The sequence below is a fragment of the Triticum dicoccoides genome, chromosome 6B (genome assembly GCF_002162155.2).
Source record: "Triticum dicoccoides isolate Atlit2015 ecotype Zavitan chromosome 6B, WEW_v2.0, whole genome shotgun sequence".
Classification (NCBI taxonomy): domain Eukaryota; kingdom Viridiplantae; phylum Streptophyta; class Magnoliopsida; order Poales; family Poaceae; genus Triticum; species Triticum dicoccoides.
The window spans coordinates 172,828,166-172,840,873 of NC_041391.1; positions in this window are offsets into that span (position 1 = coordinate 172,828,166).

Below are 12,708 nucleotides of genomic sequence, written 5' to 3' on the forward strand. Positions count from 1 at the left end.
CGCCATTACTAGTTTTGAAAAGAAAAAAAGAATAAAAATTGAATTTTTTTTGAAAAAAACTTAGTAATGGCGCACCAGTGGACATTTGGCCATTACTTGTGAAAACTAGTAATGGCGCACTGTCCACAGGTGCGCCATTACTAACATTTTTTTTAAAACAACTAATGGCGCACGATGGGTGTGGTGCACCATTACTATGTCAAGTTAGTAATGGCGCACCACTCCCACGGTGCGCCATTAGTAGTTTTGAAAAAATTAAAAAAAAATTACTAATGGCGCACCGTGGGATGTGGTGCGCCATTAGTATTTGCACACTAATGGCGCACCAACACATGGTGCGCCATTAGTATTTAGTAATGGTGCACCACATGTACAGTGCGCCATTAGTGTCCATCCCATCTATAGCCCTTTTCCTAGTAGTGTGCTTGGCAGCGCGGCGGCATTGTGAGGAGGGACTGCAGACGACGTGAGCAATTGCACAGGAATGGCGGCGCCACGGCGGTGATGGGCGAGAAATTGCTGGCCGGAGCAGACAGGCGCTGGCATGCGCAACAGCGGCGCTGGCATATTGATGAGTGCGCGTGTGGGAGCTTACTTTAGTTTTATATAAGGTTGGTCAAACTTAAAAAATAACCGTACTAGTACACGTAAACATTAGACTTAGGCAGCGGTTTTATTAGTTAGTACCACAGCCACGATACGGAATCTTGTGCAAGCGCGTGAACCGCGGCCGCACGGTCGATCGAATGGTGCGTTACCATGTTGCGCTCGAAGGACATCCACTGAACCTTTTTGTGTGTGTGAAAATAATCCTCGAATATTACTCAACTTTTTTTCCGGGGAAAGTTCTTGATGCTGCGATATTTCCATATATTTGAATTTAGCTCCATTCCGTGTTTATTTGGATTTGGACGTTTTAGGTGCGCCCTAGTTTTTTTTAATATTGATTTTGTGTGTGTGACTGAGAGAGAACGTGTGTATGTGTCCATATGTGTGTTGTGGCGGAAGGGCAATGTGGAGACGGTGTGCGTGTGATACAGACATAGAGAGGTTTGAATGTCCAAATGATCATGCATGAGTGAGACATAGACAGATGCCAATACGTTGTGTATACATGAGAGAACGGTCTTCTAGTTTACTTGTGTGTGTGTGTGTGAGAGAGAGAGAGGAGCATCCGTAACACAACATACATCTCTCTCGATTCGTTCGTCCCTCGCACGATCGCATGCAACACATGCATCAACGCGCACATTTTGACACCCTCACCCGGCCCCGGCCGACCTCAAGGCCCTCACAATCTCTTCGTGAAATACCCATTTCTCTCCTTAGGTTTGTTTTCTCTCAATATTTGACACACACACACATACACACACATAGAGAGAGACACACACAGCACAACCCACACACACACAGAGAGAGAGAGAGAGAGACATGCAGCACAACACACACACACACCCTCCCCCGAGCACACAATTCATCCCCATCCAAGGTTATACGGCGACCACTCTCGCTTGTGCTTCTTTGCACCCCAACATGCACAACACCTCAATCTTCAAAGAGGGCATCAAGAAGATCAAAGACGGCGACCACACCGCGCTAGAGAATGAGGGGTCATTTGGAAGCAGGGTGATGTGACGACGGCCGACTGACTCCTCCCCCACCCTCTCTCTCTCTCTCTCTCTCTTGCACAAAATTACCAATCCCTCTCTCCCCTGCAAAAAAATTTCAATCCCTCAACCCACGAGATCCTTACCCTCCCGTCCATGTTATTTCAGCTCTCTCATCAAACATGTTGTCTCTTCTCCTTCCACGTATACATAATCCGGATGCACATGCATCTCACGTATATTACATGTCTCCATCTTTCTCATAGACCTAACTTCTTCCTCTCTCCTTCTCTCTCTATCTCTCTCTCTATCTCGTTAGGTTTGTCTCCTACTCTCTCGTCCACATACATACAATCTTTCCCACCCTATCTGCTCCATCTTCAAAAGCTCTCTCTGCACATTTCATTCACACATTGGGATATGTCAAAATGTTGCTTCTATAATGGATGATGTAGAGTTATGGTTGTTTTTGTTGCATCCTACAAAGTAATAACTATGAAATGCATTTAGATTCTCATTTGTCTGGGATTATGTGAGTTTGAGCATGTTGTGAAGTACTATAGACATTGTATACATCTTGGGATTCGACAATGATTGTTACTATTGAATTGTATAGACCAGTACATTCGTAGTCAATAGCCTAATATATTTATTTCACAATTTAAACAAATGATTAGTTCACTACAAACTAAGAAAACAAATGTGTACTCCCTCCGTTTTTATTTAAGTCCGCGTATTAGCATTGGTCAAAGTCATGTTTTGTATACTCTCAGAAAGCTTATAACAAAAAATATTAACACATACAATAAAAAATAAATACCATTATATTCATTATTGAATGTACTTTCACATCATACATATTTGTTATGGTAAATGTTTATATTTTTCTATAAACTTGGTTAAACTTTAGGAAGTTTGACTTCGGTCAAACCTAATATGCAGATTTTACTACTACTGCTCGCTAGTTGCTTAGCCGAATCACTCAACACGCCACACAGGGAGTCCAGTGTCACAAAATTTTGAGGTCGGCGGGAAAATCTCCCGCGACCCTGATTCGAGCAGTGGGAAGTTACCATCATAGCCTTCGGAACAAGCCTATGGATGACTCTTTAGGGGGCTGTTTTCGTAACTTCAGGTTCACCCTACCCAGCCAACCCCACCATGACACCCAGAGTAGTACACTTGAATACTCCCCATTTTCTATCCCCACCACAAAATAGACTTCTCCACGGCACCGCAGCCTTCGTGCTCCTCCCCCTTTACATCGGCGCACTCGTCCACCGCAGCGCATCTGCCTCATCGACGACCTCGTACGCCGCAATGGAGCCGGTCCACCGTCGTCGTCGTACACGGAGCCTCTTCCCCGGCATCGTCTTCCACGGTCTCGGATCTTCTTCCCAGAAGCCGACGCCAAGCGTAGAAGTACCACCGTCATGGACAATGAACTGACTCCCGTTGCCGACCATGACTCACAGAGGCCACTGCGACCATCGTTCTCCTCCTCGATTCGTAATGTGTCTATTGAATAACTTAGCAGTACATGTGTAGTTCCAATTTTGTTCATACCTACACTTCAAATTTCCTGGGTGCTATTGTTCCCATAAAAGTAATTGGTTATAGCCTGCATTGTCCAACAGAATATCAGCTTGTAATTGTGTGTCGCTCCTGTATTTGCGCTGTGCTTGGGTAGGTTTTTCATCTGCAACCAGTAGTTTGGCAAATGATGGAAAGGTTTTTAGACCTAGCAAGATGCCCATGCGTTGCACACATCAAGATGCATTTGTATGAGTAGTTTATCTTGTGGGAGAAAAGGATGAACGAGGGAAGGCCTTATTTGCAAATCTGGAGAGGGGTATGGGTATCTTTTTGCAAAATTCCCATTTGTTTCCTTCCTATCTGTCAGATATAAATCGGACGACCTATATTGCAAGAAAAAAAAGTATAGAGAAAAAAGTAGAAAATAGTGAAGTAGAGATAAATATTAAATATTAAATATTAAATAAATATAATAGTAGTGAAGAGAGTAGAGATAGCAGAGACGTCGGGAAAGGATCGCGCACGCTCGGGAAAAAGCGGCCGGGCGTGCGCTAGTTTTGGCGCGCGGCGTCCGGCGCGCTTTATAAAATCCAACGCCCTCCCACCGCTCTGTGCCTTGCCACTGCTCTCTCCCCGCTCTGTGCCTCGCCACCACTCTCTCCCCGCTCTTTTTCGCCTCGCCGCCGCGCCACCCTGCCGCCGCGTCGCCGGGAAACTTGGGGATACTACGGCGTCCGTGCGCGCCCCTCCGGCGGCTTCTCCGTCGAGATCCCGCGGCCTCAGCAATTTCGACACCGCCAACGAGGCCGCCCACGCGTACGACGTGGCGGCGTGGCGCCTCCGGTGGCCTCATAGAACATTGAACTTCCCTAACGTGCCGACGCAGGAGCGGGCGCAGGAGCTCGCGCCTCTGCCGCGGCTTAGCACTAACGAGGATCGTCGCGACAACCGGAGGAGGGAGCACCGTCTCGGCATCGCCGAGATGGACGAGGAAGCCATGGCGCTGTGGCACCAACACTTCCCGCAGCACATCATTAACGAGCGCGATTTCTACGCGCAAAGGAGGGCGTAGAGGGATAAGAGGAGGGCGGAGTGGGCCGCCTATCGCGAGGACAAGTGTAGGCGAAAAGAGGACACTCAATTCAACATGAGGCTAGGAGCAGCGCCGCCCTGGGAATCCAAGACGATTGGTATCTTCACGCCTACTGTCAGACATCGGAGGAGGACATCACCGAGGATGTGTCGGCGATGAGGAGTAGTTGAATTATCTTTTTTATCTATCTATGCTGAGAACTATCCTCTACTCTCTAGTCTCTACTTCTCGATCTCAGCACTGTAAAGGCCTTTTTAAAACGCCGCACATTGTGATTCTGTTGGAGATGCTCTAACATGGCAGACGAGTGCTTTAATGTTGCCCACAAGATGCGCGAGTATTACTAGTAGTATATTTTTCTTGCCATGTTGAGATTTTAAAACCACAAGTGCGAACATGCAGAGGAGCAATCAAGACCAAACACGGGATATTCGGGACATCTTCAAGGAGCGTGGCAAGTTAAAGAGGAGCTGCAACGAACCTATAAAATGAGCTTTGGTAAGTAACACCCTTTCAATTACTTTCGTTTAGCCTCGTGTTCTTCGATGTGTATATGTTGTAGTTTCTATTTCTGTTAAGCTTAGTGTTCTTTGATGTCTAATAAGAAGAGTCTTAATCGTCCTAATGCTTTCATTTTTAGCTTGATGTAGGAAGTGGGTGTTCTCACCTTGTAGTCTATTTTTTTAATTTTTTTCCTTTTGAATTCACTTCTCCGAGTTCTGTTTATCTGGGTTCTACTAAATGGATCTAGGTTGCTCTGAGTATTGATCTAAAAAAGAAGTAAATTCATGTCAGGATGTAGTTCCTGCGAGGAGGGAAGTATGGTCAACCTCGAGATCATGTTTCCAAAATGAGGCTAGATTACACACAAGGTGCCAGTTCCCTAATGATGTTGGATTAGACACACGGTGCAAATTCCCAGATGATGTTGGATTACACACAAGCCAGGTGGAGTCGTCAGTTGTTCGTGTCCTCATGGCATTAGTAAAGGCTGAAAGAAAGTGTGCAGTAGCCCTTGAGAATGTAGCTGAGTTCCTGAAGAAGCGAAAAGAGCAATCAGATGCTCTCTTCACCCAAGCCAAAGAAGAGATGGAAGAAGCCAGAAATAAGCTAGCAGAGGCAGAGCAGGCTAGTCATCTCCTGCTATCTAAAACTATTGTCAATACAAAATTTCCTTCATAATAGCTAGGTTCAAATGTTTATCCAGTCAGGATGCCTGTTGTGATGTCCGTGCATCTACTGAAGTGGCACAAAATGTTTTTTTTCGGGTCATGTAATAACAGCAATTACTTTCCAAACAATAACAGACAAAGCATTGGACATGGTATAGTTCACACGCAAGCCCGACATTCCAAGTTCAACTTCCACATCAACCTCATGTTCACAGATATGTGCACATTCATACATAATGTCCACAACCATGATTCACTTCAAAGCCAAAAAAATGTGAGGAGTGTTATAAATAAAGAAAAACATCTACTAGTTCCTGCTACCAGTGCGAGCACAACAAATCAAGACCATGCGTAAATTAATTATATTTTAGTCATTTTTTGTGTTCTAAAATGCTTGCCGGCTCGTGGAAGGACGTGTTGCCAGCACACGCGCAGATGCAATGAAGGTAGGCGGGCAGTCTGAAGCTGGTTGCACGCGGCGTGGAGGCGTGCTCAGTCGGGCCTGCAGCGAGTGCGGCCCTATTGGCCGGCGCGTCCGTTCAATGACTGCGCTATGAGAGGTCGCGTCCATTTCAGAGCAATCACTCCCTCCAGTCCTTCTCTGTTTGGGTATAACAAAATCTCATTTTCCATTCACATTTTACAAGTAAAATTCATGGACAAACTTTGACGCAAAGTACGATGGGGACTAGTAAACCAGAATGGAGGTAGTAGTTTTTTTTAATCAAAGAAGAGTTTCCCCTTCCAATTTTCATTACTGAAAACCAGCATCTAAATCTAAACCATAGAACTTACCCTAGAACTACCAGGTTCAACATCTCGCAACATAAACCCATACAACCATACGCCAAGGAGGTACTAGTACTATGAATTCCATTTTTGCTCCATACCAATCGTTCTAAAAACTAGTTACTACTTATAACGCGCCACTGAAAATCGGAACTCTTAACCCCACTAAAAACGATATTTTAAACGTGGCTACTCGATCTGTGGCAACTAGCGAGCCACCGCGCTGCAAGTCATTCACCTGTGGTCCCGACCATCAACTCCTACGGATCAAATTATCACGCAAGCTGACTATTCCTACAAAGGTGCCCAACCACGTACCCGGTACCCGCGAATGCAGCAATCATGCACCTAGGGTTTTAGGGTTTATTTGTTAACGTCGCCTTTACGTAACACTCATGTGTGCGAGACAGCGAGAGGCCGACTGCGTGCGTGTGCCTCTTCTCTTTGTATATGTACTCCACCGTTTGTCTGGTGTCCAAAAAATTATAATAACTACTAGCAATGTGCCAATGCGTTGCCACACGATCAAAGTAGATTAATACATATTCACCGATTTGATAGAAAAAAAATCTAGTTTTGAAATACGTATATCACTAAAAATATGTTATGTTTCACTCAAAATATATTCCTTGGGCGGTTTTGATGAGAAAAGGGAGGAATGTTGTTGGTTTCAAGATTCGAGCAGTGGTATATGTCTAATATCTACTCTTACTAGCAAGATGCCCGTGCGTGGCACGGAACATCAAGATCTTGTGGGAGAAAATGATGAACAAGGGAAGGCCTTATCTGCAAATATGGTGAAGAGTGCGGGTATATTGCCATATTTTCCTTCCTATCCGTCAGATATAAATGGGACGACCTATATTGCAGGATGGCAGGCCCAGCATCATCACCAACTCTATTTTTTTATCCCTACTCTTATAAAGAGCATTGTCGGTGATGATCGGGTTCCTGCCATCCTGCAATATAGGCCATCCGATCTATATCTGACGGATATGAAGGAAACTAGGGCAACTTTGCAAAAATATACCCACACCACTCTCCACATTTGCCAATAAGGCCTTCCCTCGTTCATCCTTTTCCCCCACAAGATAAACTACTCATACAAATGCAGCTTGATGTTCCGTGCAACGCATTGGCATCTTCCTAGTTGTTGCAAAAAGCCCATGTGTGTGTGAGAGAGAGGGAGAGTGGAGGAGGACGGAGTGCATGTGTGACAAAAACACAAGGAGTGTGTGTGCGATAGGTATCAGCTTAAAATGAGGCGATAGTGTGTGTGTGCACGATCGAGAGGCCGTGTCTCAAGAAGGGAAGAAAAATCTACATAGATACAAGGAGCAGGAGAGAGACATGTATGCAATAGTGGAAGCATGAGTGTGCGGGTGTATAAACCTATCTAGAGGCTAGCTAGTCAATAAATATTTGTGAGATAGATATGAGTCGGGGTGCGAAAGCGAGAGTTTTGTGTGTGCAAGAGAGAGACGGTAGTCGGGAAGGGGAGTGGAAGCAGGAGTCGTGTGTGTGTGTCTGTGAGAGAGAGAGGGGGGTTGTCTGGTCGGTAAAAAAATGAAAAATGTCAGTCTGGGATGGAGACGAAAAGGAGACTGCAACAAATGTTGTGTCTACAGGAGAGAGAGAGAGAGAGTGATTTTAGTGGTATGGGTCATATGTAGAGACATATAGGGTGTGTGAGAGAATCCCATAGAGAGAAAGACAAAGTGAAAGACGAGTGGAGACTGTGTATGTGGCGGTGAAAATGAAAGCTTAGGTACCGAGTGATGCCAAAGAACAGTAGAGACATGAGAGATAATGAAAACCGTGTAATGTATAATGATGGGGAGAGTGTGACACTTCTCAAGGGAGACGTCGAGAGACCAAGTTTGCGAGGATAGGAGAAACATGAAGTGAGCGTGCGGGTGAGATGGAGAAAAGAGAGTGATAGCTACCTGAAGGAGCATGCATGCGAGAGAGATGGGCGTGAAAGGAGTGAACAAAAAAGGGATTCAAATATTTGAATTCGAGATGATGATACATGTAATCCATACTCTAACCATACACTACTAGGAAAAGGGCTATAGATGGAAATGACACTAATGGCGCACCAGACTTGTGGTGCGCCATTAGTATATACTAATGGCGCACCACCTTCTGATGCGCCATTAGTGTTGAAACTACTAATGGCGCACCCTGCCCACGGTGCGCCATTAGTACCAATTTTTTTTTGAACTAGTGCGCATGTCCAAACATACTAATGGCGCATCCACAGGTGGTGCGCCATTACTAGTTGTACCTAGTAATGGCGCACCAGCCAGAAGGTGCGCCACTAATGTTATTTTTTTATTATTGTTTTTATTCCTTTTTTTCCAAAAGTACTAATGGCGCACCACCAGGGGGTGCGCCATTAGTAACCTGGATTACTAATGGCGCATTTGTTGCTGGTGCGCCATTAGTAAGTGGGCAGCAACAAGATATTTTGGACAGCCTCTCCTCCCACACTCACTTTCTCCCCACTTCATTCTCTCCACCGCCTCCTCCTTGTCTCGGGTGCCTCCTCTTTTTCACCTCATTTCCACCATAGATTCATTCAAATTAAGTGGTTAAGTTACCTTATTTTGCTAGGTAAGTAAGGGGGGAAGCTATATTTATGTTGTTCTCCCTACAACAATGTGCACATGCACTTTTTATGGCCTAGCTAGATCTTTGTATGTTCGTGGTGTTGCATATGTTTGTGGTGTTGCATATGTGCTTGTGTTTGGAGGTGTACTGGTAATTGAAATGCGATAGTTGCCAATATTTTGCCGGAATGTTGATTCATTTCTGTTTCGGCGAGAATTTTGGCATTAAGCATTCTTTTTGGCCCTATTTTTAGGGAAAGTCATGCCAAAAAATTTCTTGGTTCTAAAATATCGTTTTGCTCTACCCCGCAGGCGACCATGGTCCGCACGATGACCGAAGGCATCGTGAATAGGTTTTTGAGGTCCGCGAAGGCCGAGATGCTTCAAAAGAACGAGACGGAGATAAGATGTCCGTGTCGAAGATGCAAGCTGAATAGCCTTATTGCGGACCCGGATTCTGGGCAGGTGCGGGACCACCTGCTCTTGCGTGGTTTCATGGATGGCTATCGGTGGCAAGGTGATGAAGATGACTACGAAGTCGTCCATGGGGGCCGGGCAAGAAATGAGGAAGGGCAGCAAGACAACCACCGTGGCTCGGGGGGGCGAGAAGACGAAGAATCCCCAGGAGATGATCACGACGGTGATGCTGTACACAGTCATCATGTAGAAGATGCAGGACATGATGATGATGCCGGCGGAGCAGACGACGCTGGACCATCGATGGGCTGGGTGCAGGACCCTCATATTCAAGAGCTGCTTCTCAAGCAGACGGATAACGCAAGAGCTGCCGCCCGAGAGAAAGCCAAGATGGATCAACTTGAGTTAGACGCGGTTACTCCATTGTATGAAGGATGCAGGCTCGAGGATACCCGCCTGAAAGTAACGCTCATGGCTCTGGAGATGAAGGTAAAACACAAAATGACCGACGCATGCTTCGACGAGAACATGTCATTCTGGCACGAACGTCTTCCCAAGGGGAACAAGTGCCCGACCAGTTTGGAGGAGGCGAAGAAAATCGTGTGTCCTCTGGATTTACCGCACATGAAATACCATGTGTGCATGAACAATTGCATCATTTATCGGGACGAGCACGCGGAGTCTACCATATGTCCGGTGTGCGGTGTCACTCGATACAAGAAGAGGAAGAAAGCTCCTCGAAAAGTGGTGGGGTACTTTCCGATCACTCCTCGTCTGCAGCGGTATTTTGCGGACCCTAAGGTAGCAAAGCTCCTGCGTTGGCACGCGGATAGGGAGGAGAAGAAGCAAGAAGATGACGTAAATGATCCGGAGATAGATAAAAAAGACAAGATGCTGAGTCACCCTAAGGATGCGAGCCAGTGGCAAGCGTTGAACTTCGAATACCCAGAATTTGGGAACGATCCAAGGAACATCATGCTGGGCGCGAGCACCGATGGAGTCAATCCATTTGGCAGCCAGAGAAGCACACATAGCACCTGGCCTGTGTTCGTGTGGATGTACAACCTTCCCCCTTGGTTGTGCATGAAGAGGAAGTACATTCACATGAGTATGCTAATTGAAGGGCCGAAACAACCAGGGAACGACATCAATCTGTATCTGGGGCTGCTGAAAGAGGAGATTGACACGCTGTGGAAAACGCCAGCCAATACGTGGGACGCCGCTGAGAAAGAATATTTCCCTATGAGAGCCGCACTGCTCACGACGGTGCACGACTATCTCGGTTACAGATATCTTGCGGGGCAGGTAGTCCACGGATTTTCTGGATGCGTAAGGTGCATGGATGACACAACGTATCGCCAGCTAGATAGAGATCCCGGGTCTTCGAAAACCGTGTTCATGGGACATCGAAGGTGGCTTCGCGACGATGACCCGTGGAGGAAACACAAGGATCTGTTCGATGGTGAAACCGAACCCCGAAAACGCCCGTGTACGAGGAGCGGCGAGGAAATAGACAAGCTGTTGAAAAATTGGAAAGATTGCCCACTGCCGGGAAAGAAGCAAAAGGCGCCAGAGCCGCTGCTGAAGGTATGGAAAACGAGGTCTGTTTTCTGGGACTTGCCGTACTGGAAGATCCACCGTGTGCCTCACAGCCTTGATGTCATGCATATCACGAAGAACGTGTGCGAGAGTCTGCTTGGTACCCTGCTCAACATGCCAGAGAGGACCAAAGATGGGCCAAAAGCAAGAGCAGACTTGAAATCAATGGGCATTAGGCAGGAGCTTCATGCTATATATGATGATGATGATGATGATGATGATGATGATCATGATGATGATGATGAGGCGAAGCAGGACACAAAAAGTCGTCGCAAAGGCAAAAAGGCCAAGAAGACCGGAAATGACTACCCTCCCGCGTGCTTCACTCTAAGTCAGGAGGAGATCGAGCAGTTTTTCACCTGCCTCCTAGGAGTAAAACTTCCTTACGGTTACGCGGGGAAGATAAGCAGATACCTAGACCCAGCGAAGCAGAAGTTCAGTGGGATGAAGTCTCACGACTGTCACGTGCTGATGACGCAGATACTTCCAGTTGCAATCCGTGGGATCATGGACGCGCGCGTCCGTGAAACGCTATTTGGCCTATGCAACTTCTTCGACGTCATCTCTCGGAAGTCGATTGGCATGAGGCAACTCAGAAGGCTACAGGAAGAGATCATGGTGATACTATGCGAGCTTGAGATGTACTTCCCGCCCGCATTCTTTGACGTTATGGTGCATCTGCTGGTCCATATAGTGGAGGATATCATCCAACTCGGGCCCACGTTCCTGCACAGCATGATGCCGTTCGAAAGGATGAATGGTGTCATCAAAGGAGACGTTCGCAACATGTCACGTCCAGAAGGAAGCATAGCCAGGGGCTTTCTGACCGAAGAGTGCATCTCCTACTGCACTAATTATCTAGGCATCGAGAACCCCGTTGGTCTGCCCGTCAACAGGCACCTCGGCAGGCTCGCTGGATGGGGTCACCGTGAGGGTCGCCGCGAAATGCATGTCGACTTCGAGGGTCGACTCGCTGACTTTGAAAGAGCAAACCTAGTCGCGCTACAAAACATAGACGTGGTCGATCCTTGGGTGGTAGAGCACAAAACCTTTATTAAGAAGACGTACAATGACCGAGGCCAACAGAGGACGGACGGAGATATACTCAAAGAGCACAACTCATGTTTCACGCGTTGGTTCAAGCAGAAGCTTCTGTCGTACCCTTTACATGAGGATTCTTCCGCGGAAGAACAACTCATATTCGCCTTGTCATAGGGCGCCGAGCACAACCTGATGACCTATGAGGCGTACGATATCAACGGCTACACATTCTACACCGAGGCCAAGGACATGAAGAGCGATGGTTATCAGAACTCCGGGGTAACGATGGAATCCTACTCCGGTAACGACAAGGACAGATACTACGGAAGGATCGAGGAGATCTGGGAGCTGAGCTACGCTGGAGAGAAGGTCCCGATGTTCCGTGTCAGATGGGCCAAGTACGTCATAAAAGAAGACCGGTATTTCACCACCATGGTTATACCCGAAGCCAAATCCAAGACCGCGGGTGCAAACGTCACCGCGAAAAATGAGCCATGGGTACTGGCTTCCCAAGTGGACCAATGCTTCTTCATTACCGACCCGCCAAAGCCCAGTCGTGTTGTCGTGAGGAGAGGCAAAAGGAAGATCATCGGAATGGATGGAGTAGCCAATGAGCAAGACTTCGACAAGTACGGCGACCCGAGGATCGAACATGACGACGATGATGAAGTAGCAGCATACACCACAAGAAGAAGCAGGACCACCCTACCTAAAGGACGTCCGTTCCATAGAAGAACTCCATTTGCGAAAAAGAAGGGCAAGAAGATTGTGAACAGATAGCTAGCTAAGATCGATTGTATTTAAATCGTAGCCTTCATTTCTCGATTGTATTTCATGGG